Genomic DNA, 25,847 nt, shown 5'->3' on the forward strand with positions numbered 1-25,847 from the left:
TTTATTAACTAGTCCTATTAAATCTTTACTGTATTAAAAAAAAAAAAGAATTACACTTGAAGTTGGGTAGACTTACATGGGAGTACATTATAATAGTTAACCTGTTGTGTATCAGTTTGAAAATATCTAATAGACAGTTGTTTAAAATATCCAAATTTACAAAATAGACTAATGAAATAAGAATTTATGGATATAGAGCCAGAATTAGAATTTGTAAAAGTTAACTTCAAATGAATTTAAGTTAAAGTTTAGAATTAAAGGTAAATAAATAGGGCCTTACTTTTTTCTTGTTTGTTTGGTTTTTGGACACTTGTTTGTTCCTTTTTGTTTTTGTTTTCTATAAGAAGTCAGGAAGCACCCATTTTCTGATTCATCTGTTCCAGGACATCACAGGTCTCCATGGCTTCCATTTCCCTGCTGCACTCTTTTTTTCAGGTTAAGGTGACAACCTCATGCAGTCACACAGCTGTCTTTGCAAGAGCTCCAGGCATCTCTATTGCATTCCAAGTACCACTACCTTCCTGTGCCACATCTGGCCTTCTCAATAAAAAAGGCAAACACCAGAGAAGTCCCCAACACATTCTCCATACATCTCATTGGGCAGGACTTGATCACAGAGCCACCTTTAGCTATAGAGGAGGCTGGAAAAATCATGACTTAACCAAGAGAAATGGTGTAGCCCTGACTGGATTGGAGAAATCCCAAGTCCCACCTGGGGACCAAACATGTTACTGCTTTGATCAAAATTAGTTTTTCCTACCACAGAGCATTGGTAGGAAATGCTGAGGGTAAGAAATGAACAAATCCAGTGAGAAAGGAGGAGCAGAGCTCCTAGAGCCAAAAATCAAGTCAAGGGTAAGGGATAAATATGCACTGAAGGGAATACACTCACAGGATTCAGTCGCATACACTATCCAAGCACTTTCACACCTGCTGTATTGTTCAGTCCTCACAACAATTGTGCAAGGGAGGGATGTGGTATTATCTCCTTGTTTTGATGAGGGACCAGAGCCTCCTAGAGGAAGGGAAAGGTGTCTTGTTGAGGTTCTTGGGTGGCTCCACCACACATTACTCTGCACCTCTGCCAGGGGTTCTAACAGCCACCCCCTAGCTCACCAAAATCACTGTGGGAAATATTGACAGGGCAAGTGAATGAAGTCCAGTTTGCTCAGCACTGTGCTGGGCATATTCCAATTCAGGAAGGGGGCCTACTTTGGTTCTGGCCCTACTGTGATGGTAGATGATGCTTGCACAGTTAGGGCTCACCTAGTGGCTCACAACTGCTCCTGTCCCACATTCGTCATTCTGCACACAAGGTCATAAGTGAAAATTGTGAACATAGGAACTCAGTTATGGGCTAAGAAAGGACTTCAGGGCCTAACTCAGGAGGTGTGAAGCTTGCTGTACTGACCATAGGTAGAGGTGCTGCCAAGCTGATCACATGGACAGCAGGTCTGGTCACCTGTTCACAAGGAATGAGCTTGATGTATATTCATCCCATGAGTACCTGCTGAGTCCAGCAGAGCTTCTACCATAACAGCAACTATAGTTCCTACAAACCTTTCTTGTGCCTCATAATGCCATTTCATGACAGTAGAAGATTGCCACTTACAGAGGCAGAGTGGTTCTTTATTGTGTCAACTTTGTTCCCCTGACATATTTGACCCAATGCCAAAATCCTGTGACCCAATTCTCTGTCCTTAACCTCCATCCATTAACGCTTGAGTCTTGTGAGATACAGATCCTGCTGACTGAACCCTCCCCATCCCCTAGTTAAGTACGTGCCTGTGGCTCAACACCATTTGTAGACTGATCAGTTCTCACTCCTTAAGTCTGTTCAGAAGAACATGGGAAGACAGGGATCTTCCCATCATTGTGGGGAAAACTAGGAGTCTAGTCTTTGGATGTTTTAAAGATATAACATTAAATTTCAATCAAATTTTTCATATGTCATGAAAAGCCATTGAGACATCATAATACTGCAGACTTACCAGTTGACATGACATTTCCTCCTTCCTCTGAAACCTTATTACAGACTTCAGTTCAGTTCAGTACAGTTCAGTCGCTCAGTCGTGTCCGACTCTGCAACCCCATGAATTGCAGCACGCCAGGCCTCCCTGTCCATCACCAACTCTCGGAGTACACTCAGACTCACGTCCATCGAGTCAGTGATGCCATCCAGCCATCTCATCCTCTGTTGTCCCCTTCTCCTCCTGCCCCCAGTCCCTCCCAGCATCAGAGTCTTTTCCAATGAGTCAACTCTTGGCAGGAGGTGGCCAAAGTACTGGAGTTTCAGCTTTAGCATCATTCCTTCCAAAGAAATCCCAGGGCTGATCTCCTTCAGAATGGACTGGTTGGATCTCCTTGCAGTCCAAGGTACTCTCAAGAGTCTTCTCCAATACCACAGTTCAAAAGCATCAATTCTTTGGCGCTCAGCCTTCTTCACAGTCCAACTCTCACATCCATACATGACCACAGGAAAAACCATAGCCTTGACTAGACGGAACTTTGTTGGCAAAGTAATGTCTCTGCTTTTGAATATGCTATCTAGGTTGGTCATAACTTTTCTTCCAAGGAGTAAGCGTCTTTTAATTTCATGGCTGCAGTCACCATCTGCAGTGATTTTGGAGCCCCAAAAATAAAGTCTGACACTGTTTCCACTGTTTCCCCATCTATTTCCCATGAAGTGATGGGACCAGATGCCATGATCTTCGTTTTCTGAATGTTGAGCTTTAAGCCAACTTTTTCACTCTCCACTTTGACTTTCATCAAGAGGCTCTTGAGTTCCTCTTCACTTTCTGCCATAAGGGTGGTGTCATCTGCATATCTTAGGTTATTGATATTTCTCCCAGCAAATTCCAGCTTGTGCTTCTTCCAGTCCAGTGTTTCTCATGATGTACTCTGCATATAAGTTAAATAAGCAGGGTGACAATATACAGCCTTGACGTACTCCTTTTCCTATTTGGAACCAGTCTGTTGTTCCATGTCCAGTTCTAACTGTTGCTTCCTGACCTGCATACAGATTTCTCAAGAGGCAAGTCAGGTGGTCTGGTATTCCCATCTCTTTCAGAATTTTCCACAGTTTATTGTGATCCACAGAGTCAAAGGCTTTGGCATAGTCAATAAAGCAGAAATAGATGCTTTTCTGGAACTCTCTTGCTTTTTCGATGATCCAGCAGATATTGGCAATTTGATCTCTGGTTCCTCTGCCTTTTCTAAAACCAGCTTGAATATCAGGAAGTTCATGGTTCATGTATTGCTGAAGCCTGGCTTGGAGAATGTTGAGCATTACTTTACTAGCATGTGAGATGAGTGCAATTGTGTGGTAGTTTGAGCATTCTTTGGCATTGCCTTTCTTTGGGATTGGAATGAAAGCTGACCTTTTCCAGTCCTGTGGCCACTGCTGAATTTTCCAAATTTGCTGGCATATTGAGTGCAGCACTTTCACAGCATCATCTTTCAGGATTTGAAATAGCTCAACAGGAATTTCATCACGTCCACTAGCTTTGTTGGTAGTGATGCTTTCTAAGGCCCACTTGACTTCACATTCCAGGATGTCTAGCTCTAGATGAGTGATTACACTATCATGATTATCTGGGTCGTGAAGATTTTTTTTGTACAGTTCTGTGTATTCCCCAACCCTTACTAGGAAATCAAGACACTGCAAGGTGGAAGCATTTCTGCTCACAGTAGATTCTGTAGCTCAGTAAGAACAAGGAAGTATAACAGACAGTAGGGGGATCCCTTCTTTATTAATTCTATTATATCTTGTTGATATTAATTGTTTCATGCATGTTGTTGATCCAAGCATGCTCCATGTTGTTCCTTATGCAATAAAAGAAGCAAAGGCTTCAGATACTGAAGTGAGAAAGGAGAAGTAGTAGATTGTTGCTATTGCTGTCAATCATGTTGGGTTTTTATCAGAAAAGAGTGACTTGAAAGGAGAGGAATGGTGAACAGTTTTTTTCTACATCGATTGAGCCTAGAAATATCTGTTTGTTTGTTTGTTTTCTCTGTCTTTCTCACCTGAGATGCTGAGCTTCTTTGATGAGGTTTGGAAGGGAGTGTACAATTGCACTGCTCTGATCTTAAAGTAATTCACCCACTGAGAAAAGAAAGTTACTATTAGAGGTCTGAGAAATCAGTGTGGATAATTTCTTATTTCACTTAATTTAATTCTGTGTAGAAAGTAAATGGTCTGTGATGAAAAGCCTTTTTAATACTCTTCTGTCTGGTAGGATTCAGAACATTCTCACTCACTCATTTGTTGAAACATCACATCCATTACTTGGCAGCTTGTCAGGAGGAGGGGAAATGCAATATTCCCCTAAAATATTGAAGATGTGGCTGGAAAGACATACAGTGAATTATGCACCTGACTACACTGGGCTAGCAAAGGCTGCTTCCAAATTTTTCTTATCAACCCAAAAGAAAATGGAAACCTTGTTATTTCTATGCTTGTGTGTCTTCTAGATGCATGCTACAAGATGGTTAATCTTGGAAACATATGTTGAATCAAATAAACCAGACACAAAGGACAAATATATGATTCCACAGATATGAAAAGTGTAGAATAGGCAAATTCATAGAGACAGTTGAAAGTAGGTTAGAGGATACCATGGACTGGGTGGTAGGGTTGGGTAGATTATTGTTCAGTGTGAACAGATGTTTGCAAAGGGATGAAAAATTTTGAAAAGAGTGGTGACAGTTCTATAATATCGTGAATCTAATCCCATTTAATTGTACACTTGAAATTGTTAGAAGAGGAATGTCATGCTATGTATAAATTTACCACAATAAAAAATATTTTAAAATCCTTAGCCCTTTTTGATTAGGAGCCAGAAGTGTCTCCCAAGGGCCAGATGGAGTCATTGGAAGCGGTATTTAAGTCTATCTCTACATAATATCGGAGAAGGCGATGGCATCCCACTCCAGTACTCTTGCCTGGAAAGTCCCATGGACGGAGGAGCCTGGTAGGCTGCAGTCCATGGGGTCGCTAGGAGTCGGACACGATTGAGTGACTTCACTTTCACTTTTCACTTTCATGCATTGGAGAAGGAAATGGCAACCCACTCCAGTGTTCTTGCCTGGAGAATCCCAGGGACAGGGGAGCTTGATGGCCTGCCATCTGTGGGGTCGCACAGAGTCGGACGCGACTTAGCAGCAGCAGCAGCAGCTACATAATATTGGCAGAACCCAGGCAGGGTGACCAGTACACAGCAAAGGCTCCATAGATATTGCATGCTTAGTTGCTCAGCTGTGTTTGACTCTGTGTGATTCCATGGACTGTAGCCCACAAGGCTCCTCTGCCCATGGGATTTCCCAAGTAAGAATACTGGAGTGGGTTGCAGTTTATTCTCAAGGGGATCTCTCCAAGCTAGAGATCCAACCTGCCTCTGATCCACCAAAGAAGCCTGAGAAATTAATTGGCTTATTATAAAACAATCTGTTACAATTGTAGAAGGCAGGAAAAGAAGCTTCTTGTAATGGATAGAAAGCATCTACAAACATAACTGATTTTAATGCAACTATTTCAATAATCACTTTCTGAAAGTGAAAGTGAAGTCGCTCAGTCCTGTCCGACTCTTTTGCGACCCCATGGACTGTAGCCTACCAGGCACCTCTGTCCATGGGATTTTTCAGGCAATAGTACTGGAGTGGGTTGCCATTTCCTTCTCCAGGGGATCTTCCCCACCCAGGGATCGAACCTGGGTCTCCTGCATTCCAGGCAGACGCTTTAACCTCTGAGCCACCAGGGAAGCCCTGAATGGTCTATAAATTCCAAATAAATGTCAAAGTGGATTTTATAAATTTACAAGTAAGTATTGTCAACAGGAACATATTTTAAAAGTTTTTTATTTTCAATTTAAAAATAATTACAATATTGTGTTGATTTCTGACATATTTTCCACATGGATCAGCCCAGATATATGTATGTCCTCATTTTATATTAATCCATTTTATATTGACTGTTTCTGATAGGGCAAAGCGATGGGAAAAATCTTATCATTCTAAAAGTAAGCAAGAGAACTTGGGAATAGCTATATCATTTTCAGATTGTCAAGAGCATTAAAAAATCACATCTACATAACTGTCATAACCACAAGAATCCTAAGAAGTCATAACTACTAAATGTGAGTCAGTATCCTGGATGGGATCTTGGACATTAGAGAAGAGGACATTAGAGAATAGCTGAGACAGTATGAATAAAGCATTGACTTTGTTTAATGATTATTATCAATATCAGTATATTAATGTGATAAATGTACCATATTAACATAAAATGATAATAATATGAGAATTGTCACTGTTTATAGTAATTCTAAAAATCCAAAAACTGTTGCAAAATTTAAAGTTTATTTTTAATAAGTATATTGCTACCATGTTGCAGTACTTTCAGTTATCTTGGGGGTCTCCAAACAGATATTAAGACATAAAATGTCATTTTCTTTAAAAGTTTTATTTTAAAAACAGTGTTTGAAAACTTCCCAAATTTAAGGAAAAGAAATGAAAAACCAAAAAACGACAGGCTCTGGGAAATTAGAGAATTCAAAATCGGATAAACTCAAAATATTCTTTTCCAACACTTTGAATTACTGAAAGCTCAAGACCAAGAAAATAATCAAGAAATGAAACACTCAGAAGTGATACGTTATTTGGAGAGGAAAACAGATTCTAGTAGATTTTTTTTGGTCTCAAACCATGGAGTACATAAGGAAGTGGTATGTCATTTTTTCAAGTCCTGTTTGTTTTGGAGGTTATACAATATGATGATTGATTGACATATACATAAAGAAATGATAAACACAATCAAATTAATTAACATAACCATCACCTCATATAATTACCTTTTTTTGTGGTGACAGCACATACAAACTCTTCCTTGCAATGCCAAGTATTATTAAATCCAACCACAATGCTGTACATTAGATTACCAGAAATTATTCATCTTGTACCTAAGAGATTGTGTCTTTGACCAATATTTTTTGAGTTCTTTAGAAAAGAATCCATAACCTTAAATTTTACATATGGAGATACATTCCTTTAGAAATGAGGGGAAAGAAAAAACATACTCAAAACAAGGAAAGTTACAATAATTAGTCAGTTAGAAATATATCCCTAGAAAAATGGTTTAAGGAAGCTCTCCAAACACAAAGGAAGGATATAACTAGAGAAAACTTAGAGCTTCAGAATGGAAAGAAGAAAGATGGAATGTTAAAGAAGTGTACATATATACCAGCCAGAATGGCCTTCATAAAAATGTTTACAAATAATAAATGGTAGAGAAATTGTGGAGAAAAGGGAACCCTCCTACACTGTTGGTGGGAATGTAAATTGGTACAGTCACTGTGCAGAACATTATGGATTTTCCTTAAAACACTAAAAATAGATTGTGATATGATTCAGCAACCCAACTCCCAGGTATCTACCCAGAAAAGAAGAAAACTATAATTCAAACAGATACCTGCACCCCTATGTTCATAGCACCAAGTATCTACAATAGTCACACATGGAAGCAACCTAAATATCCTTTGACAGATGAATGGGTAAAGATGTGCTGTATATATAGATATAGATACACACATTTATTGCTCAGTCACTAAGTTGTGTCCAACCCTTTGCAACCCCATGAACACATGCAGCAAGCTGGGCTTCCCTGTCCTTCAGCATCTCCCAGAGTTTGCTCAAACACATGACCATTGAGCTGGTGATGATGCTATTCAACCATCTCATCCTCTGCCACTCTTTCTCCTTTTGCCTTCGATCTTTCCCAACATCAGGGTCATTTCCAATGAGTTGGCTCTTCACATCAGGTGGCCAAAGTATTGGAGATTCAGCTTCAGCATCAGTCCCTCCAGTGAATATTCAGGGTTGATTTCCTTTAGGATTGACTGGTTTGGTCTCCTTGCAGTTTAAGGAACTCCCAAGAGTCTTCTCCAGCACCACAATTCAAAAGCATCAATTCTTCAGCTCTCAGCCTTCTTTATGGTCCAACACTCACATCCATAGAAAACTACTGGAAAAACAATATCTTTGACTATATGGACCTTTGCTCTGCTTTTTAATATGTTGTCTAGATTTGTCATAGCTTTTCTTCCAAGGAGCAGGCGTCTTTTAATTTCATGGCTCCAGTCACCACTTGCAGTGATTATGGAGCCCAAGAAAAGAAAAATTGTCGCTGTTTCCACTTTTTCCCCTTATATTTGCCATGAAAACATGGAACTGGATACCATGATCTTAGTTGTTGTTGTTGTTTTTTCATGTTGAGTTTCAAGCCAGCTTTTTCACTCTCCTCTTTCACCCTCATCAAGAGGCTCTTTAGTTCCTCTTCACTTTCTACCATTAGAGTGGTATCATCTGCATATCTGAAGTTGTTAATATTTCTCCCAGCCATGTTGACTCCAGCCTGTGTTTCATCCAGGCTGGCATTTCCCATGACGTATACTGCATACAACTTAAGTAAGCAAGGTGACAATATACAGCCTTGTCATATTCCTTTCCCAATTTTGAATCAGTCAGTTGTTCCATGTAAGGTTCTAACTGTTAGTTCTTGATCTGCATACAGGCTTCTCAGGAGACAAGGAAGATGGTACAATACTCTCAGTTTTCAGAATTTTCCAGTTTGTTGTGATCCACACAGTCAAAGGCTTTAGTATAGTCAATGAAGCAGAAATAGGTGTCTTTTTTTTCTGGAATTTCCTTCCTTTCTCTATGATCAAATGAATATCGGCAATTTGATGTCTGGTTCCTCTACCTTTTCTAAAACCAGCTTGTACATCTGGAAGTTCTAGATTCACATACTATTAAAGCCTAGTTTGATGAGCATAACTTGGTAGCATGTGAAGTGAGTGCAATTGTATGATAGTTTGAACATTCTTTGGCATTGCCCTTCTTTGAGATTGGAATGAAAACTGACTTTTTCCAGTCCTTTGGCCACTGCTGAATTTTCCAAATTTGCTGACATAGTGAGGGCAGCACTTTAACAACGTCATCTTTTAGGATTTCAGTAGCTCAGATGGAATTCTGTCACTTCCACTAGCTTTGTTCCTAGTAATGCTTGTTAAGGCCCAGTTTACTTCATACTCCAGGAAGTCCAGCTTTAGGTAAGTGACCATACCATCGTGTTTATCCAGGTAATTAAGACTTTTCTTACATAGTTCTTCTGTGTATTCTTGCCACCTTTTCTTAATCTCTTCTGTTTCTGTTAGATTCTTACCATTTCTGTCCTTTAGTGCCCATCCTTGCAGGAAATGGTCCCTTGATATCTCCATTTTTCTTGAATAAATCTCTATCTAGTCTTTCCCATTCTATTTGTTTCCCTCTGTTTTTTTTTTTTTTTTTGCATTGTTCATTTAAGAAAGCCTTCTTCTCTCTCCTTGTAGAACTTTGCATTCAGTTGAGTATAGATTGCACATTCTCCCTTGCCTTTTGCTTTTCTTCTTTCCTCAGTTATTGGTAAAGTTTCCTCAGAATACCACTTTGCCTTCTTGCATTTCTTTTTCTTTGGTATGGTTTTGGTCACTGCCTCCTGTACAGTGTTATGAACCTCTGTCCACAGTTCTTCATCCACTCTATCTACCAGAACTATTTTCTTGAATCTATTTGCCACCTCACTTCCACTGTATAATCATGAGGGATTTGATTTAGGTTGCACCTGAATGGCCCAGTGGTTGTCCCTATTTTCTTCAATTTAAGCCTGAAGTTTGCACTGAGGAGCTCATGAACTGAGCCACAGTCAGCTCTAAGTCTTATTTTTTACTGACTGTGTAGAGCTTCTCCATTTTTAACTGCAAAGACATAATCATTCTGGTTTCATTATTGAGCATCTGGTGATATCCATGTAAAGAGTCATTTCTCGTGTTGTTGGAAAAGTGTTTGCTGTGACCATCATATTCTCTTGACAAAACTCTGTTAGGTTTTGCCCTGCTTCACTTTGTACTCCAAGTACAAATAACTTGCTTGTTATTCCAATATCTCTCAACTTTTGCATTCTAATCCTTTGTGATGAAAAGGACATCTTTTTGGTGTTAGTTCTAGAAGGTGGTGTAGATCTTCATAGAACCAGTCAACTTGAGCTTCTTTGGCATTAGTGGTTGGGGACTTGGATTACTATGATGTTGGTCTTCTCTGTGGCTCAGATGGTAAAGAATCTGCCCACAATGTGGGAGACCAGGGTTTGATCCCTGGGTAGGGAAGATCCTCTGGAAAAAGGAATGGTAACACACTCCAGTATTCTCGCCTGGAGAATTCCATGGACAGAGGAGCCTGGCAGGCTACAGTCCATAGGGTCACAAAGAGTTGAACCTGACTGAGTGATTAACACTGCTGCTGCTGCTGCTGCTGCTGCTATAACTACTACTACTACTACTACTATGATGTTGAATGGTTTGCCTTGGAAAAAAACTGAGATCATTTTGTCATTTTTGAGGTTGACTCAAGTACTGTATTTTGGAAACTTTTGTTGACTATGAAGTCTACTGCATTGTTTCTAAGAGATTTTTGCCCATAGTAGTAGATATAATGGTCATCTGAATTAAATTTGCCCATTCTCATCCATTTTTGTTCACTGATTCCTAAAGATGTCGAAGACTAATTTTGCATCTCCTACCTTCTTTTTTTAAAAAAATAATTTATTTTTAGTTGAAGGATGATTGCTTTACAGTTTTACATTGGTTTCTATAAAACATCAACATGAATCAGCCATAGTGCATCTCCTGGTTGACCATGTCCAGTTTGCTTTGATTCCTGGACCTAACATTCCAGGTTTCTATGCAACATTGTTTGTTACAGCATAGGACTAATTTCACCACCAGACATATCCACAACTGAGTGTCATTTCTGCTTTGGCCCAGCTGCTTCATTCTTTCTGGAGCTATTAGTTATTTCCCTTCATTGTTCCCCAGTAGCATAATGGACACCTTCTGACCTGGGGCCTCATCTTCCAGGATCATATCTTTTTACCTTTCCATACTGTTCATGGGGATCTCTCAGCAGGAATACTGAAGTGAATCACTATTTCCTCCTCCAGTGGACCACATTTTTTTAGAACTCTTCACTATGACCCATCTGTCTAGGGTGGCCATGCATAGCATGGCTCATAACTTCATTGAGTTACACATACCCCTTCTCCATGACAAGTCTGTGGTCCATGAAGGAGATAGCCTAGCCTTGGCAAGTTGATTTTCCAGACAAATGCAAATAACATGAAAGAAAGGAAGGAAGGAGAAATTAAATTTGAATCACAATTTAAAACAGGGAGAGAATGAATGAAGAAGAGATACAAATAAGGGTATATTTTATTGCAGAAGAATATGGAAAATCCCATGGACGGAGGAGCCTGGTGGGCTGCAGTCCATGGGGTCGCTAAGGGTCGGAGATGACTGAGCGACTTCACTTTCACTTTTCTCTTTCATGCATTGGAGAAGGAAATGGCAACCCACTCCAGTGTTCTTGCCTGGAGAATCCCAGGGACGGCGGAGCCTGGTGGGCTGCCGTCTATGGGGTCGCACAGAGTCAGACATGACTGAAGCGACTTAGCAGCAGCAGCAGCAGCAAGATGATATAACACTTGTGATTCTTATATACACAAATTAGCAGTATGAGATTTGCCATGGCCTCTCTCAGGGCATGATAGATAAAGTGCACACAATAACAACATAGAAGAACTAAATAAATAACAAATAAGATGGATCTAAGTGATACATATGATACTCAGCACCTACACGAAGATAACAGACTTCATATTCTGATAAATGTGAAGTAAGTTGCAAGGACCAGTGGATCTGCCGAGAGTAATTAAAAAGCTCAGGGGATACATAAAGAAAAACATTAAATCAGCTTGGTTCGAAGAGGATGCTGAAGAATTACTTTGTGTAATTACTGGATCTCTTAGGAGAAGACAGGACTGGCAGAGCAAGCCTACAACTGAAAACAGCTTCTATCCAGAGTTGTCTATGTAAAAGTAAACAGCTATAAAACTGAGCTGTGCTTTAAGTCTCAGAGCTAACCAAAAGTGGTGACCATCCCTAATTTTAGCTGAAACCCCAAGAACTTACACCCTCTGAGTCAGGTGACTGAATCATAAGTAAATTAGTTCCCATTTCACTTTGTATCATCTATCTGGGGTGGCTTGCCTGGTGGCTCAGATGGTAAAGAATCTGCCTGCAATTCAGGAGACTGGGTTCGATTCCTGAGTTGGGAAGATCCCCTGGAGAAGGGCATGGGTACCTACTCCAGTATTCTTGCCTAGAAAATTCCGTGGACAGAGGAGCCTGGTGGGCCACAGTCCATGGGGGCACAAAGAGTAAGATATGACTGAGCGACTAACACTTTCACATCTATCTGGATGCAAATGATAAAGCACATTCAACTGGGTGGAAATGGAGATGTAACAGACCAAACTTGGGAAGATAGCTCAATTAGGTGAAACTGTTATCCTTAAATGTATGTATTAGAAAAGAGGAAAGAAGACACAGAGCTGGCCAATAGGTACATGAAAAAGTGCTCAACATCACTAATCATCAGGGAAATGGAAATCTAAACCACAATAAGATACCAACTCACATCTGTCAGAATTGCTATTATCAAAAAGACAAGAAATAACAAGTGTTGGCAAAGATGTATAGAAAAGGGAGTACTTTTGCACTGTTGGTGGGAATGTAAATTGGTGCAGCCACCACAGAGAACAGGATGGTAGGTCTTCAAAAAAACAAAAATAGAACTACCCTCTGATCCAGCAATCCCACTTCTGGATATTTATCTGAAGAAAATGAAAATAGTAACTCAAAAAGCTATTTGCACACCAATTTTTATTGCAGTGTTATTTACAATAGCTAAGATATGAAAGCAGCTTAAGTGTCCATAGACATATGGATGGATAAAGAAGATGTGGTGTACAATGAGATATTAATGGATATTAATACAATGTGCTATTATTAAGCCATAAAGGAGAAGGAGATCCAGTATCAGCAACCATATGAATGGACTTGGAGGGTATAATGCTAAGTGAAATAAGTCAGATGTGCTTGCTAAGTCACTTCAGTCGTGTCTGACTCTTTGTGACCCAATGGACTGTAGCCTGCCAGGCTCTTCTGTCCATGGGATTCTCTAGGCAAGAGTACTGGAGTGGGTTGTCATGCGCTCCTCCAGGGACCTTCCCATCCCGGGAATCGAATCCAGGTCTCCTACATCACTTGCATTAGCAGGCGGGTTCATTACCACTAGTGCCACCTGGGAAGCCCGATAAGTCAGCCAGAGAAAGACAAATACCACATCATGTCACTTATATGTGGATTTGAAAGCAAAGCAAAGCAAAAAGCCAAACTGATAGATACAGAGAAGTGTTCATTGGTTGGCAGAGAGACCAAAGATACAAACTTTCAATTGTAAAACAAATGACATGGGGAAGTAATGCACAGTATGGTGACTGTTAATAACACTGTATTACAGTTAATAACACTGCATTGCATACAGTAGTCCTTCCTTATCTTTGGTTTCATTCTCTGCAGTTTCAGTTACTTGCTTTGAGCTGCAGTCTGTAAAGTTTATTGGGAAAATCTAGACATGATTGTTAAATTTGAAATTGTGTACCATTTTTGGTAGTGGGATGAAATCTCCTGCTGTCCTGTTATGTCCCACCTGAAAATGAACGTATCCCTTCCATTAATTATTTCATAGCCATCTGGATGATGTGTGGCAGTATCACAGTGCTTGTGTTCAAGTAACTGTTATTTTACTTAGTAATGGGCCCAAAGTACCCAAGCAGTGAGGCTGGCAACTTGGATATTCTCTTATTGTGCCTAATTTATAAATTAAATTTTGACATAGGTATTTATGTACAGGAAAAAACATTATATATATTTATAGTTCAGTACTGTCTGCAGTTTCAGGCATCTACTGGGCTTGAAAGTTGATAAGTGTACAATCAGGCCTCTCAAGATGGCTGTTGTCTTGCTCTCTGTCCATCCCCTGCTTAACCAGTACCTGCTTCACCTATACCCTACTCACATGACTGACCTTCCCACATACATGCCCCCAGCCCCAGCTACACACAAATGTTCTTATCAGTGGGGCAGTGAGGGGCGTGCTCCTCTGCTAGTTTCCCTGGTAACCAATGAGCCAACTTGACATTAATTGCCTATAACTGGCCATCTCCCCTTCCCCAGAGCAAATACTGCAGCCATATCCTGCGTGCCATCCACAACACATGGTGAGGTGTCGCACCAGGACTTTGGTTCAGACATTTAAGATCCCCCCCATCCATTAAACCACTGATGTCTCTGTCTTGAGCTCTGGGATCTTTCTTCAGTCTTGAAGCTGAGCAAGCACAGGTCTTGTAGGCCTGCAGGGTGCAGCTGAACAGTAAGAGAGTCAGTCTTAAAAGTACTCATCAAAAGAAAACAAATTTTGGAATTATGAATGGTAGCAGATATTAAATAGACTTACCGTGGTGATCTTTCTTAAATATATAGAAATAACAAAACATTATGTTATACACCTAAAACTAGTAATGTTGTATATAAATTATATCTCAATAAAAATAAAATTTTAAGAAGAATGGCAGAAAGTGAGCTAACCATCCATCTTGAGAAGTTAAAAAATAACAGGATAAGTTAAAAAATAACAAGATAAATGCAAAGAAAAACAAAGAATCGTTAAAGATAAAAAGAAAATAATGAAAGTGAAAGCAAACATACAATAGAGCATTTTAACAGCATTTTGCAATAAGGAGTTCATAATCTAAGCTGCAGTCAGCTCCGAGTCTTGTTTTTGCTGACTGGATAGAGCTTCTTCATCTTTGGCTGCAAAGAATATAATCAATCTGATTTCAGTATTGACCATCTGGTGATGTCCATGTGTAGAGTCTTCTCTTGTGTTGTTGGAAGAGGGTGTTTGATATGACCAGTGCGTTTTCTTGGCAAAACTCTGTTAGCCTTTGCCATGCTTCATTTTGTACTCCAAGGCCAAATTTGCCTCTTACTCCAGCTATCTCTTGACTTCCTATTTTTGCATTCCAGTCCCCCATAATGAAAAGGACATCTTTTTGGGGTGTTAGTTCTAGAAGGTCTTGTAGGTCTTCATAGAACCATTCAACTTCAGCTTCTTCAGCATTGTTGGTTGGGGCATAGACTTGGATTACTGTGATATTGAATAGCTTGCCTTGTACGGAAAGTACTAGACCAGTACCAGTACTTTCCCTACTAGAAAGCAGGGAAAACCACTAGACCATTCAAGTATGACCTAAATCAAATCCCTTATGATTATACAGAGGAAGTGACAAATAGATTCAAGGGATTAGATCTGATACACAGAGTGCCTGAAGAACTATGGATGGAGGTTCATGACATTGTACAGGAGGCATTGATCAAGACCACCTCCAAGAAAAAGAAATGCAAAAAGGCAAAATGGTTTTCTGAGGAAGCCCTATGGATCACTGAGAAGAGAAGAGAAAGGCAAAGGAGAAAAGGAAAGATATACACATTTGAATGCAGAGTTCCAAAGAACAGCAAGAAGAGATAAGAAAGCCTTCCTTGGTGATGAATACAAAGAAATAGAGGAAAACAATAGAATAGGAAAGACTAGAGATCTCTTGAAGAAAACTAGAGACACCATGGGAGCATTTCATGCAAAGATGGGCACAATAAAGGACAGAAATGGTATGGATCTAACAGAAGCAGAAGATATTAAGAAGAGGTGGCAACAATACACAGAAGAACTGTACAAAAAAGATCTTCATGACCCAGATAACCACAATGGTGTGATCACTCACCTAGAGCCAGACATCCTGGAATGTGAAGTCAAGTGGGCCTTAGGAAGCATAACAACCAACAAAGCTAGTGGAGGTGATGGAATTCCAGTTGAGCTCTTTCAAATCCTCAGTGATGATGCTGTGAAAATGCTGCACTCAACATGCCAGCAAAATTGGAAAAGTCAGCAGTGGCCACAGGACTGGAAAAATTCAGTTTTCATTCCAATCCCAAAGAAAGGCAATGCCAAAGAATGTTCAAAGTACCACACAACTGCACTCATCTCACACTCTAACAAAGTAATGCTCAAAATTCTCCAAGCCAGGCTTCAACAGTATGTGAATTGTGAACTTCCAGATATTCAAGCTGGGTTTAGAAAAGGCAGAGGAACCAGAGAGATCAAATTGCCAACATCCATTGGATCATAGAAAAAGCAAGAGAAGCCCAGAAAAACACCCACTTCTGCTTTACTGACTACACTAAAGCCTTTGACTGTGTGGATCACAACAAACTGTGGAAAATTCTGAAAGAGATGGGAATACCAGACCGCCTTACCTGCCTCCTGAGAAATCTGTATGCAGGTCAAGAAGCAACAGTTAGAACCAGGCATGGAACAACAGACTTGTTTCAGATTGGGAAAGGAGTACGTCAAGGCTGTATATTGTCACCCTCACCCTGCTTATTTAACTTATATGCAGAGTACATCATGGGGAATGCTGGGCTGGATGAAGCACAAGCTAGAATCAATTTGCCAGGGGAAATATCAATAAGCTCAGATATTCAGATGACACCAACCTTATTGCACAAAGCAAAGAAAAACTAAAATGCCTCTTGATGAAAGTGAAATAGGAGAATGAAAAAGTTCGCTTAAAACTCAACATTCAGAAAACAAGGATCATGGCATCTGGTTCCATCACTTCAAGGCAAATAGATGGGGAAACAATGGAAACAGTGACAGACTTTAAGTTTTTGGGCTCCAAAATCACTGCAGATGGTGACTGTAGCCATGAAATTAAAAGACCCTTGCTCCTTGGAAGAAAAGCTATGAGCAACCTAGACAGCATATTGAAAAGCAGAGACATTGCTTTTTCAACAAAGATCCATCTAGTTAAAGCTATGGTTTTTCCAGTAGTCATGTATGGATGTGAGAGTTGGATTATAAAGAAAGCTGAGCACCAAAGATTGATGTTTTTCAACTGTGGTGTTGGGGAAAACTCTTGAGAGTTCCTTGGACTGCAAGGAGATCCAAGCAGTCTATCCTAAAGGAGATCAGTCCTGAGTGTTCATTGGAAGTACTGATGTTGAAGCTGAAACTCCAATACTTTGGCCACCAGATGGGACGAACTGACTCACTAGAAAAGACCCTGATGCTAGAAAAGTTTGAAGACAGGAGGAGAAGTGACGATAGAAGATGAGAAGGTTGGAAGGCGTCACTGACTCGATGAACACGAGTTTGACCAAGATCCAGGAGTTGGTGATGGACAGGGAAGCCTGACGTGCTGCAGTCCGTGGGCTTGCAAAGTGTCGGACTTGACTGAGTAACTGAACTGAACCTAACTGAACACAGCATTTTAATACAGCATTATATAGTCAATAAAATGGACAAGCCTCTGGTCAGACTTCAAGGGAAAAATGATAAAGGAAAAATTTATTAATACCAGGATTCAAATAAGATGACATTTCTAGAGACCTTTATCCCAAATATGAAAATGAAGAGGAAGTGGGGAATACAACTGTATTTTATACAAAGTAAAATACAACTTAGGGGCTTCCCTGGTGGCTCAGTGATAAAGAATCCACCTGTCAGTGCAGGAGACAAGAGTTCAATCCCTGGGTCTGAAAGATCCCCTGGAGGAGGAAATGACAACCCACTCCAGTATTCTTGTCTTGAAAATCCTATGGACAGAGAGGCTTGGCGGGCTAGAGTCCATGGGGGTGGGGGGGCTCACAAAAGGGTTGAAATCAACTTAGCAACTAAACAACAGCAACAAAAACAAAAATATAAGTTAATAAAGTTTAGAGGGGATATTAAAAAATATTATTTGAACTAAAAATATGAAATAAATGGAATAAAATATTTCCACAGATGACCTCTAAGCCCAAATAGCTTCATAAATGAGTTCTATCAATATTTAAATAAGAGATAATTACAATACTACATAAACTTTTTAGAGAATAGAGATAGAGGATACACTACCCTCTTGCATTTTCTGTAGCATACATACATTGGTACAAAAACTCGACAGGGTACTTTCAGAAGTTTAAAATTACAAACCTTGTTTCATAAACATAGATGACAATATCCTAAGAAACAAATGAAGAAACAAATCCCAGCAATATATAGAAAAGATATGTTATCATGATGAAGTTGCTTTTATCCCAGGAAAGCAAGATTGATTTACCGTTTGAAAATACGTGTACACCCATGGTGGATGCATGTTGATGTATGGCAAAACCAATACAATATTGTAAAGTAAAAAAATAATAAAATAATAATTTAAAAAAAAAGAAAATAAGTCAGGGTAATCCATCACGTTAACAGATGAAGAAGAGAAATCTAAACATAATCTCCTCAATAGATACAGAAACATATCTTCTTAAAACTCATCATTCATTCATGCTGAAACAACTGCTAGAAAAAGAGATGTAGAAGAGACTCTCCAAAGATTTTTTTGGTATAAGTTTGGAGTGAACAGGGTCTTTCTAGGCATGTTACAAAGTAGAATTCACAAAAGAAAAAGATTGTCTTGAAACATTTTAGTACAACAAGACTGAAAAGAGATTACAAATTTATATATCAAGTTAAAACTCAAAGGCCAAGTTTAAAAAATATTTGCTATCTATATCACAAACAATGGATGGACTAATTTCCCAAATAAGACAATCTTTCACTCAACCATTAAAAAAAAAAGAGGAACAAAGGCCTCTGTTGTTTTGATAACACAAGCAGAACTCCCAAAACTCATGGCCTTGCACCCTAGATATGTTTCCCATGTAAAATTCAAGCGGAAGCAGGCTTGGGAGCCTTGGCTTTGCTTTCTGAACTTACTCAGTGATCAACCCACAGAAGAATCTCTGCCAGCATCAGCATCTGGCGGCATTGGTAACTTTGCTTATCTTCTGCCAGCACATGGGGAAAGAAGGAGAATAGGAGGATTCAAAGGAAGCTTTTAAGAGTCATCTGGTCAATGTACATCACTTAGATCCACTTTCCCTTGGCCAGGACGCAGTTCATGGGCCCAAGTTAGGTGCTGTAGGGCTGGAAAACTCCAGCAGGAAAAGGAACAGGTTTAAGAACAGTTAGTCAGTTCTGGCCTACTGGTATGACAAATACATTTATGGAAAGGAAAATACATTATGCCTCTAAATGTGTTTTTAAAATCCCCAGCCTAGTTCATAATAAGTCTAATGGGTATTTTAACCACTATAACCTATCACTCATTACTTACCAGGTTGCCCAATATACAAGTATTTGAAACACATTGTTTTGGTGAGGATGTGGGGAAACAAATACTCCTGCATTGTTAGTGCTGGTGTGAATTGATACACATGGAGAGGGCAATAGCTGTCAAAATCATGTGTGCATTTACCCTTTGGTCCAGAAATCCTACTATGAATTTAGCCATTGGATGTACTTGCACATGTGTGGTATGATTACATATGTAAGCTTATTCAAGGTAGCTTTGTGATGACGTGAGATTGGAAAAACCAGAAGTGTCTATCAGTAGCAGAATTGTAAATAAAAGCAACTACATCAATGTAAAAGGATATCATGCAGGTATTTAAGAAAAAAAGAATGTTACTTAAGTGTACAATCTGGAACTACACTCAATGGGTCAAATCCTGATTCTCCCCTTTTAGCCATATTGCCTTTGACAAGTTACTCAAATTCTATATACTTTAAATTATTCATCAATTAAAGGGGATAATATTTAATACTTCTTTGGGCATGCTGCTGCTGCTAAGTTGCTTTAGTCGTGTCCGACTCTGTGAGACCCCATAGACGGCAGCCCACCAGGCTCCGCTGTCCCTGGGATTCTCCAGGCAAGAACACTGGAGTGGGTTGCCATTTCCTTCTCCAATGCATGAAAGTGAAAAGTGAAAGTGAAGTTGCTCAGTCGTGTCCAACCCTCAGTGATCCCATGGACTGCAGCCTTCTAGGCTCCTCCGTCCATGGAATTTTCCAGGCAAGAGTACTGGAGTGGGGTGCCATTCTCCTCATTGGGCATAGTGAGGGTGAAACCAACAGGTTTAAAGCACTTAACACAATGGCATGACAGGCACTCTCTAACTTTTGCTTCATTATGATCATGCAGAAAGACCTCCATGATATGTTTGAAATGGAAAAATGTAGGCCCAGAACACTCGCTATTTGGTATTTAACCATTTGTATATAAAGAGGAGTGGTTGAAATACGCCTATGTGCTTGCACATCCTTCCTAACGTCAAAGGAAGGATATGTAAGAACCTGTTGGGAAAATGTTGTCTTTGGGGAGGAGAGCTGTAAGTTCCAACAACTGGGGTGAGAGACATACTTTTGACTGAATGTTTGTAACTTTTAAATTTTATATCATGTGTATGTATCACCTAGTCATCGATTTTCTCATTAAGACAGGAGGAAAAGAAAAGTAATAACACAAGATTTGGAGCTATGCAAACTGAATTTGTGACCTTCTCTACCACACTGGAGAAGGCAATGGCACCCCACTCCAGTAGTCTTGCCTGGAAAATCCATGGATGGAGGAGCCTGGTAGGCTGCAGTCCATGGGGTCACTAGGAGTCAGACACAACTGAGCGACTTCACCTTCACTTTTCTCTTTCATGCATTGGAGAAGGAAATGGCAACCCTCTCCAGTATTCTTGCCTGGAGAATCCCAGGGACAGCGGAGCCTGGTGGGCTGCCGTCTATGGGGACGCATAGAGTCGGACAAGACTGAAGCGACTTAGCAGCAGCAGCAGCTACCACACTGGTCCAGCTATTTAAGGAGGGGCTTGGTGCAAAATGAAAATTCACAGCTTCTCACTGAAAAACCTGTGCAAAGCTTTCCCCCACATTCTCCCAAGTCTTTCTTTTGACTTGCCATTGTGTTTTGCATTTGCTGTGTTATGCAGTTAAGGTCCTCACAGGTGTCTTGTGTCTCTCCAACCCCTGGACCTGACACTCTCCACCCTGGCCCTTCCTGTACCCACACCCACCGTGTGTGTCATTAGAAAACTTCTCTGGGGCATCAATCTCTTCATCGGCAAAATGGAGGTTTAAAAATAAAAACACGAAACCGCTTACCTTTCTGTGAAGCTTCAGTGAGATTTTATGGGTAAAGTGCTTAGCATATTACCCGATACCATGCCACAAATCATTACATGTTGAATATAATTATTCCATTATTGGTTGGTTGGTTTAGTCGCCAAGTCATGTCCAACTCCTGAGACCCCATGGATTGTAGCCTGCCAAGCTCCTCTGTCCATGGGGTATTAATGAGACTATAATTTGTATTATGTTATAAACAATGAATAGGTATGGTATCAGAATTCTAATTGTTAAATACTTTATTAAAATATTAGAAGATATATATACATGATATAATAAGCACATGCAAACATCACACCAGATAGAACCATTGACCACTGCAGATTTAACCCGAGTTTCCTCCTACAGTTTTGGTTGGAGTAATGCATCCCATTCCACCCCCTAAAACTGTCAGCTGTTCACCCATCTGCAGACAATATGAGCAAGCTCAGAACAAGGCATCCAACTATCATGAATCCATTTAGGGAAAACTGGTCGTGATGAGACACATGTGGTTCACAGAAGCTAGATCAAGTAACTGAGTTCCCATGGCAACCAAGGATCTCAAGGAACTCCATCTCCCATGGAAAATGCAAGGTGAGGTTTCTTTAAGAGGTAGGCCTGGAAGTTGCTGGGAGGGTTTGGTCCCTCTCTTCTGGGTCCTGTCCACTTTACACCAGGCCCTCGAAAACACCTCTTGGGGTGCACTTGCATGCCTCATGGAGCACCAGTGCCCAGGGGTTCAGGCATCTTCCATGTCCCCAGCCCAGGACACCATCTTCCTTGTCTCCACCTGTCCTTCTTTCTTCATAGTGTTGGGTGCTTCTCCTTTTCACTCAGCAAGGTGCTACTGTCTCTGTACCTACTCTCTCACTGGAGTTATCCTGGGATGTGTTACATTACCCAGCCCCATTAATAGGGTGACCAGGTGGGGCAGTAGCTGCAGGGGAGCGTGGGGGGTCAACACAGGAGGAGTTATAGCAGGTTTGTAGCCTAATGGGAATGATCAGACTTGGTCTAAGACCTTGATTTGTGTTAGTTTTCTCCATGTAATGAGCAGGTTCTCCAAATGTTGGCCTTTTCAACAACACAGTGTTGGGAATGGAAGTCTCCTGTGGGCCCTGAGTGTTCCTTTGTGGTTTTGCTGGGTGTGCCAAGAGTATAAAACCCTAACTGCTCTTAACCAGGGAGATTTCTCTGGGTTTTATTTGTCCTGAGGATATGAGGGATGAGATAACACCTCTCTCAGGGAGCAGGAGTACTTCTGCTCACTACAAAAGCAGGAAATCTCCCAAGTTCAGGGGTCCATTTGTGTATCACAACCCTCTGCACGTGTAAGCATCCACATCTACCTCCCTTGCCCCCAGGGGACTTCGGGCATATGCAGCACTGGTGCAAACCTCACGCTCTGCCTTTGCTGTCAGTGGAAAGCTCTCTGTCTCACCCAGAAGTCTTCTGTCAGGATCTGTCAATCTGTAGCAAATTAGCTCAAGAATTTGCAAGTAGCATAAAATCTCAGACCCTCCACAGTCCTGAACACACAGATTGAAATACACCACTCTTCCATTTCTCTTTGCTTTAAGATAAAGGCCAACTTTGCCAACATGGTCTTCTAGGCCCTGCCTGGCCTGGCCCTGCCTACCTCTCCAGGTTCTTGTGCCGCTTTCCCCCACAACTCTCTGCTCTTTGGTCACGTGAAGGAAAAAAGCAGGTGCTGACGTGTGCCACTCATCCGATGGTTAGACAGAGGCCTCAGTGCTGCTGATTACAGGTCTTGCTACTGATGGTTAAACCCTGTTGTTCTCCCGTTGGACATAAACAACCAAATCACCCAACCCAAACTCAAATCCCATAATATATCTTTTCTAGCATGATCTTCCTGACATACATTCATGGTTCCACAAGTCATTCACTTCTTTGGTGCAATTAGTGATAAATACCACTTATTTAAACCCCTAGGTATTCCTGGTGTCTTTGGTTAGATGGCATTGACTACTTCAATGTCAGTAGTTCTTTCAGCTTATCAAACATGTCAGTTTCTTTCCTGCTACGGGGACTTTGGGCTTCCCTGATAGCTCAGTTGGTAGAGAATTCGCCTGCATAGAGCAGACCCCAATTTGATTCCTGGGTCAGGAAGATCCACTGGAGAAGGAATAGGCTACACCTTCCAGTATTCTTGGGCTTCCCTTGTGGTTCAGCTGGTAAAGAATCTGCCTGCAATGTGGTAGACCTGGGTTCAATCCCAGGATTCGGAATATCCCCTGGAGAAGGGAAAGGCTACCCACTCCAGTATTCTGGGCTGGAGAATTCAATGGACCATATAGTCCATGGGGTCACAAAGAGTCAGACACAACTTAGTGACTTTCACTTTTCACCGGGGCTTTGCATACACTGTTCTGTCTGCCTAGAATATAGTTCTAACCTCCTTTCCCTTACTACCTCCTCCCTACGCTGAATTTATTAGCATATATGTTGCTTTCTATAGAATGCTTTCCTTACTTTCTAAGGAAAATTTGATTTCATATTCTGATAGCACTACGTATTTTCCTTTGTTTGTATGTGTCATATTTTATAGTATACATTTTTATTTTTTATTTCTTTATATCTAAATTTAGTTACCACATCTACCTTGCTTATTACTATTATGCTTTATCTATCAGTAGGCCTGGTACATTGTCACAACCCAATAGTTGTTATTTACTCATTCTACAAATAATTTTTTTATACCTATTATTTGCTAGTTTCTATTCTATGACTTGCGAATCCAAAGCTGAAACAGATCAAATTCTGGCCCTGGTGTAGATTACATTTTCACCAGGGAATAAAACAATATAACAATTATAGAAGTCCCTCAACACATATTTAGTGAGAAACTGAGAGAAATAACACACTGTTCTCAAAGCTAGCAATGCAGCAGAGAAGAAAATGGATATAATTTGTGTCCTAAAGTCAAGGTTACTTTGATAAGATTTCAGTCAGTTCAGTTGCTCAGTTGTGTCCGACTCTTTGCCACCCAATGGACTGCAGCACACAGTCCTAGGTCCATACCATTTCCCTGTCTATCACCAACTCCCGGAGCTTACTCTAACTCATGCCCATCGAGTCGGTGATGCCATCCAACCATCTCATCCTCTGTCATGCCCTTCTCCTCCTGCCTTCAATCTTTCCCAGCATCAGAGTCTTTTCCAACGAGTCAGTTCTTCACATCACGTGGCCAAAGTATTAGAGTTTCAGCTTCAGCGTCAGTCCTTCCAATGAATGTTCAGGACTGATTTCCTTTTAGGCTTGACTGGTAGGATCTCCTTGCAGAACAAGAGTCTTCTTCAACATCACAGTTTAAAAGCACCAATTCTTCAGTGCTCAGCTTTCTTTATAGTCCAACTCTCATATCCATACATACTGAAAAAAACATAGCTTTGACTAGATGGTCCTTTGTTGGCAAAGTAATGTCTCTGCTTTTTAATATGCTGTCTAGGTTGGTCAGAACTTTCCTTCCAAGGAGTAAGCATCTTTTAATTTCATGGCTGCAGTCACCATCTGCAGTGATTTTGGAGCCCCCCCTCCAAAAAACGTCTCCCAAAGTTTCCATTGTTTCCCCATCTATTTGCCATGAAGTGATGGGACTGGATGCTATGATCTTAGCTTTTTGAATGTTGAGTTTTAAGCCAACTTTTTCACTCTCCTCTTTCACTTTCATCAAGAGGCTCTTTAGTTTTTCTTCCCTTTCTGCCATAAGGGTGGTGTCATCTGCATATCTGAAGTAATTGATATTTCGCCCAGCAGTCTTGATTCTAGCTTGTGCTTCATCCAGCCCTGCATTTCACATGAATTGTTCTGCATATAAGTTAAATAAGCAGGGTGACAACATACAACCTTGACGTACTCCTTTCCCAATTTGGAACCAGTCTGTTGTTCCATACCCAGTTCTAACTGTTGATTCTTGACCTGCATACAAATTTGTCAGGAGGCAGGTCAGGTGGTCTGGTATTCCCATCTCTTAAAGAATTTTCCACAGTTTGTTGTGATCCACACAGTCAAAGGCTTTGGCATAGTCAATAAACCAGAAGTAGATGTTTTTCTGGGATTCTCTTGATTCTTTGATGATCCCATGGATGTTGGCAATTTGATCTCTGGTTCCTCTGCCTTTTCTAAATCCAGCTTGAACATCTAGAAGTTCATAGTTCACTGTTGAAGCCTGGCTTGGAGAATTTTGAGCATTACTCTGCTAGCATATGAGATGAGTTCAATTCTTCAGTAGTTTGAACATTCTTTGGCATTGCCTTTCTTTGGGATTGGAATGAAAACTGAATTTTTCCAGTCCTGTGGCCACTGCTGACTTTTCCAAATTTCCTGGCATATTGAGTGCAGCACTTTCACAGCATCATCTTTGAGGATTTGAAAGAGCTCAACTGGAATTCCATCACCTCCACCAGCTGTGTTGGTAGTTATGCTTCCTAAGGCCCACTTGACTTCACATTCCAGGATGTCTGGCTCTAGGTGAGTGATCACACCATTGTGGTTATCTGGGTCATGAAGATCTTTTTTGTACAGTTCTTCTGTGTATTCTTGCCACCTCTTCTTAATATCTTCTGCTTCTGTTAGATCCATACCATTTCTGTCCTTTATTGTGCCAATCTTTGCATGAAAATTTCCCTTGATATCTCTAATTTTCTTGAAGAGATCTTTAGTCTTTCCTATTCTATTGTTTTCCTCTGTTTCTTTGTATGCATCACCGAGGAAGGCTTTCTTATCTCTTCTCGCTGTTCTTTGGAACTCTGCATTCAAATGGGTATATCTTTCCTTTTCTCCTTTGC

At 40.5% G+C, this 25,847-nt stretch overlaps 1 non-coding gene across 1 annotated transcript; it reads right to left on the reverse strand.

Annotated features, from left to right (window-relative positions):
• Positions 1-5,687: 5,687 nt before the first annotated feature.
• TRNAS-GGA (transfer RNA serine (anticodon GGA)) lies at positions 5,688-5,759 on the reverse strand. Its single transcript has one exon. It is a non-coding gene; the product is annotated as a tRNA-Ser (tRNA).
• Positions 5,760-25,847: the final 20,088 nt, after the last annotated feature.

Source organism: Bos javanicus, chromosome X (assembly GCF_032452875.1).
Source record: "Bos javanicus breed banteng chromosome X, ARS-OSU_banteng_1.0, whole genome shotgun sequence".
Classification (NCBI taxonomy): domain Eukaryota; kingdom Metazoa; phylum Chordata; class Mammalia; order Artiodactyla; family Bovidae; genus Bos; species Bos javanicus.